The sequence below is a fragment of the Nelumbo lutea genome, chromosome 2 (assembly GCF_056320005.1).
Source record: "Nelumbo lutea isolate HS-2025 chromosome 2, American lotus-T2T, whole genome shotgun sequence".
In the NCBI taxonomy this organism is placed as follows: domain Eukaryota; kingdom Viridiplantae; phylum Streptophyta; class Magnoliopsida; order Proteales; family Nelumbonaceae; genus Nelumbo; species Nelumbo lutea.
The window spans coordinates 84,680,003-84,685,121 of NC_142685.1; the positions used below are offsets into that span (position 1 = coordinate 84,680,003).

Genomic DNA, 5,119 nt, shown 5'->3' on the forward strand with positions numbered 1-5,119 from the left:
CATTTCGTACACACCACCTACAGTATAAGCACGTGCACATTTCTATTTTTTCCTTTAATTTGTCTTATGCATATGTTATCTGTTGTTTGAAGTTCAATGCTCCTATAAGGTGAAAGGGGGAAGAGAAAGAATATAAGAAAAATAAGAACATGATGTGGTTAAACTTAAGATTTTGGATGTGCTGCCAATTCTGTATAATCATAATAGAAGTGACCTAATTATTAGATTACTCAATTGTGCTTAAAAAAAATCTGTTATGAAATCATCTTTTCATCCATTTTGCATTCTACATAATAAGGTTTGCTTATTTGGTCCAATATTTTGTTCAGAAAAATGTCTGGTCCTATTAACAATGGGTTTGTAACCCGCCAAGAGTTTGATGAGTTTAAGCAAATGATGGTTGTCTTGGGTTCCAAAGTGGATTGGCTGATATCTCAAACTGGGAAAAACTCACATCACACACCTCCATCAAGCATGCCTTTACCCCTACCAGCACTTGCAATGTCCACGGCCACTCCAACAACATTTAGACCACCACCTCAACTAACATCCTCATCTTCCGAGCCAGCAGTTCATGGATGTTCACCTGATGCATCTATAATAGATAAGAAGCCATTAGTTGTATTGATCCCACCTCCAACAACTTAACCCTATGAATCTTCATCACCCAAGCCAGTACCACAAATATTACCACTTGCTCCAGCCCAAGCAACCCAACGTAACCAACCATCCCAAAAGAAGGAAAGAAGGGTACTTACCCAATTACTGTGTCCTCATGCCAAACTGTTACCTTTCCTTATTTCAAAGGGATACCTCTGATTGTTACCTTGGAAATTCCATCGAAACTAAAGCCAAGGAGGTATGATGCAAATGCATTCTGTGCTTATCACTAGGGACTTGCATACTACTAATTATTGTTGGCCACTGAAGTTTTCTATTCAAGATCTTATCGATGGGGGTATATTCAATCCCACCAAGAAAATTACAGGCATGGCACCACTAATGCGTAAGAAGTTGATTCATTAGAAGATCTCATCCCATTTGTTTTTCTACATTAGGACCTTTTTTCAATTATTCCTTTCTGGTTCACTTTTACCTTTTATAGTATGCAAATGGACATGTTCATTGAACAACTCATCTTTTGCATTAATGAAAGTTTTTACTTAGTTGTTTCATTTTATCGGTTTTCTTTTTGTGCTTCTGATAAAGCAATAAGTTTTAATAAGAATGGGACTTCCCAATTTTGGGAATGATAAAGTCGTCACTTCCCTTGAGAGGACAACATGATAATGTTTTTTCTCTGACCATGAAAATTAAAATAAGCCTCAAGAGCATAACTCTGTGAAAAAGTGATTGTTAATCAAAGGTCCAATGCTAGAAATGTCTAAGGAGGGAGGGCATTCCTATCAAATAAAAATAGCAATACCCATTCCCAAGTGTATCCATGGATAAACCCACCATTCATAGCTCAAACTGGGGCAAGCATAAGGTTGAAGTCATTATGATGAGAGATATACACTCCTTTGGATCCTTTTCATAAGCTATCATAGAATTAATGTTTCATAACAACCTAGTGCTTTGCTGATTAATTAGGGAAAGGGATGGAGGCCATTATCAGTTGTTTTTATTCCTTAGATGTCCCAACCACTATTAACACCACTAGTTAGTCCTTTGAGCTGATTCATTAGACATTCTTCTTTGTCAAACCAATCAAATTCCTAGGATGCTTTTTCCTAAAGGGCTGAAAAAGGTTTAGAAAAAAATGAATGAAATAAAAAAAGGAAAGAACAAAGAGAAGAAAAAAGGGAAAAGAATCACTCTCATTTGGGTAACCTCCAAATTTTCAAGTGTTAAAGTTGCCAAATGCCATAAATACCCTTGAGTTGATTAAACCCTCTTTGTGAGCTTAATCCACTAGTTAACCCCTTTGAACCTTTGCAGTGACCATTCCTTCGAAATAAACTCTTTTAGGAGGCAGATGTCAAATATTTAGTTATTTGTGTGAATCTTAATTAATTTTTGAGAAAAAGCAAAAAAGAAATAAATGAATATAAAAAATGGGAAAAATGTTCAAAAAATAGGAGGCATCAAGGAAAAACTAGGGATAGTCAATTGCTACGAAAAAATAAGAGAAGAGAAATCAAGAAAAACCGTGGAAAGTATGATGGTTAAATTGATAAATTAATTTTTGGTAGTGATATTCGTCTTCATTCCAACCTTACCTATTTATTACATTTTGTCCCAAAACAAAGTCCTTGTTCAACCTGATGTATAACCCATAGCATTGAAAGACAAGAAAGATCACTTTCTTATGTTACCAAAATACCCCTTTTTCCAAATTCCTGAAACACCCCTTGGCCAAATTACCAAAATACCCTTATTTGACAAAACTACCCAATTACCCTCCTTAATCTACCCCTTCAAACCCCAAATCACCCAATTGCCACAAAATTACCTGATTGCCCTTTTATCCCAAATTACCAATTTACCCCTAAGCCTTAAGTTACAATAATGCCCTTCATGAACCCAAATTTCCTAAATACTACTCTAAACCAGTACTTTCAAACCACAATTTCCATGTTACCCTAAACCCCATTCACTTTGATGTTTTTTGAAAACCCCCTCCCTCCTATTATAAATAGGAGGCTTCATTCCCAGGACAAGAGGTTGAATGGAAATTGGAGGGAGGAAAACCAAAAGTGAGTCGGATGAGAGGAGATTGAACAGAAGGTTGAAGGGGAGATCGGGTGGGAGATTATAGGTCAAGAAGGTTTAGTGGAATATGTGAGGAGACCCCCCCCCCCCGGGGTATTGAATCGGTAAGAAGGGGTCTTAGAAAGGCCCATAGAGAATAGAGAGAGGGGTTTTCATTTTGAAGAAGAGAGAGAGGTAACTCTTTCGGGCAAGGGAAGGCTTTCTATGGAGAGAAAACAAAGAGAGAGAGAGAGAGAGACTGAGAGAGTTCTATAGGAAGAGACGTGAGGGAGGAAAGAAAGAAAGAGAGAGAGAACGAAGAGAAGAAAGAGGGAGATTTCGGGTTGAGTGAAGAAGAGGAGAGATAGAGAGGCTGAGGGAGAAGGGAAGTCTACATAGGGGTTTTCGAACCAGAAGAAGAGAAAAAAAAAAAAAAAAAACGATTCTAGAAGGGAGGAATGAGTAGAGACTGACGTTAGGAAGAACCACCACTCTGGTCATCGATGCACAGGGAATGCCTACAACACTGACTCATTGTCTTCTTTGCTATTGCGGATCTCAGTAGTGGTTTCAATCTAATATTCTCACTCATGTGCCTTATTTCATCTCTAAATACCCTTTGAGAGCTTTCGTTCCTGGTGTAGATGGGCCATTCCATCAACTGAAGGTACAAAAAGGTGAATTTCTTATCTCGCAATTGTGTAAGATTCATGATTTGATTCATGTAGGCTTTTAGACTTTAGTTTTTTTTTCTTTTATTATATTTGTTTTTTTCTTATATTCTTTTGTTGTATTTTTGTGAGTTTGGGAGCACATGTGCTCTCCTCTGCTTGGACTGGTGACGTTTTCGCTCTCTTAACTCCTCTAACTGGGCAGCCGTGTTCGTAGGTGGGGTTTTGATAGAAAAGGGATGGGAGGTACTTTCTCACCCTTTTGCTCAGAGGATTTCAAAGTTACCATCTTCAAGTTATTGGGAATGCATATTCTCATTCTCAAGCCATAGTTTCCATAGTTTTGCGTTGTTTAAAAAATTATTTTAGAGAAGGGAGTTGGCTTTCGCACAAAACGGAGAGAGGGGTGCCTAACCCCTTCCTTCTCTCTCCCTCTCTCTCTCAACTTACCCAGAATTACCTTATCTTCACCAAATGGTATGGAGTCACTATTAGTTCTGGAATGTTTTACCAAATGCAAATTTGGGAGTCCCATGACTCGTCGTTATGTATTTTGATGGTGGTGACTCCATCTATTCAGCCATGAAGTGAACTACCGGCATTTTCCCAACATTAACTTGTGATGTCAAACTCTTTCTCCAATGTAAAATAGAAGAAAAACCCTCACTTTTTTAGTGTTCACTTCAGAAAGAACCTAATACTAATTGTCTAATTAATTACAAATTATATAAAATTGGTGAAGTTGTCTCATGTAAATCGATCAGCATTTAATAAAGAATTCAATCTCCATGACACTCTAGCCAATAAATTAATGTTTCCACTATGGAAATATTATAAATATTGGCCAAAAACATAAAAAAACAATATCCATATCATCGGTCCAAAATTGAGAACCGAATTCATAAGATAATCAACTATATGTCAAAATGGATAGACTAGTTTCAGTCTTTTTAATCCAAGAATCAAATCAACTTGATTCCAAAGCTAAATCGAAACCTAATGCTCTAATACCACTATTGAACGCATGGACTGTTAACATCAGTGTGTTGGACAAAATGGATAGGGTTTATTGGCTAAATTTCAAAAATTTTTCTAGTCCAAACCTGAGAACTGGATTCTTTGAATTTAGAGAATCAGATGCTCCTAGTATCGATTTAGCATTGGATCAAATCAGATTTGATTTCCAAATGAAATGTGAGTGTACCTGATATGGAAACCACAGAGTGAAATTCCTAGATTGGTGGTTCACTCTCAAATTGTCCTCCAAACTTAAGATGGCATAATTGATCTGAAGAGGTTAATCTTGCAACTATTTTCACCTGTTTCTTTCTCTAATGAGTTTGGATTTTGCAATTGGAAAACTAATTTAATTTCTGATGTTTTGTATAAGAAAACATAGCAGGAACAAAAAGAAAACAAGGCTTCTCAAGGCTAGTTCAAATTAAGATTTTAGGTAGTAAGAGGGTAAAGAGAAAGGTGCCAAAATATGGTGCACTAGTGGTGGTCGATCTCTACATCTTGTCTTTATATATAGATCCCAATTCTAATGTAATTATGACTGTCCAATTTGGTTAGGCTTTTAATTACATTAGATAATATGGAGATGCATACCCAAATCCGTACCCATATTTGACCCATGGTACATGAGACTAATCTAACTAGTTAATGGACTAAGCCCATTACTTAAGTGGTTCTATAACATAACTATTGCAAGCCTTATAGAGCTCAAATAATGCATGACATGAGACCTACAA

The 5,119-nt window shown here is 36.7% G+C and overlaps 1 long non-coding RNA gene across 1 annotated transcript; it reads left to right on the forward strand.

Annotated features, from left to right (window-relative positions):
• The first annotated feature begins 2,879 nt into the window (after nucleotides 1-2,879).
• Nucleotides 2,880-4,063, forward strand: LOC148871675 (uncharacterized). Its single transcript, XR_016108136.1, has 2 exons — nucleotides 2,880-3,371; nucleotides 3,498-4,063. It is a non-coding gene; the product is annotated as an uncharacterized LOC148871675 (long non-coding RNA).
• The last annotated feature ends 1,056 nt before the right edge of the window (nucleotides 4,064-5,119 follow it).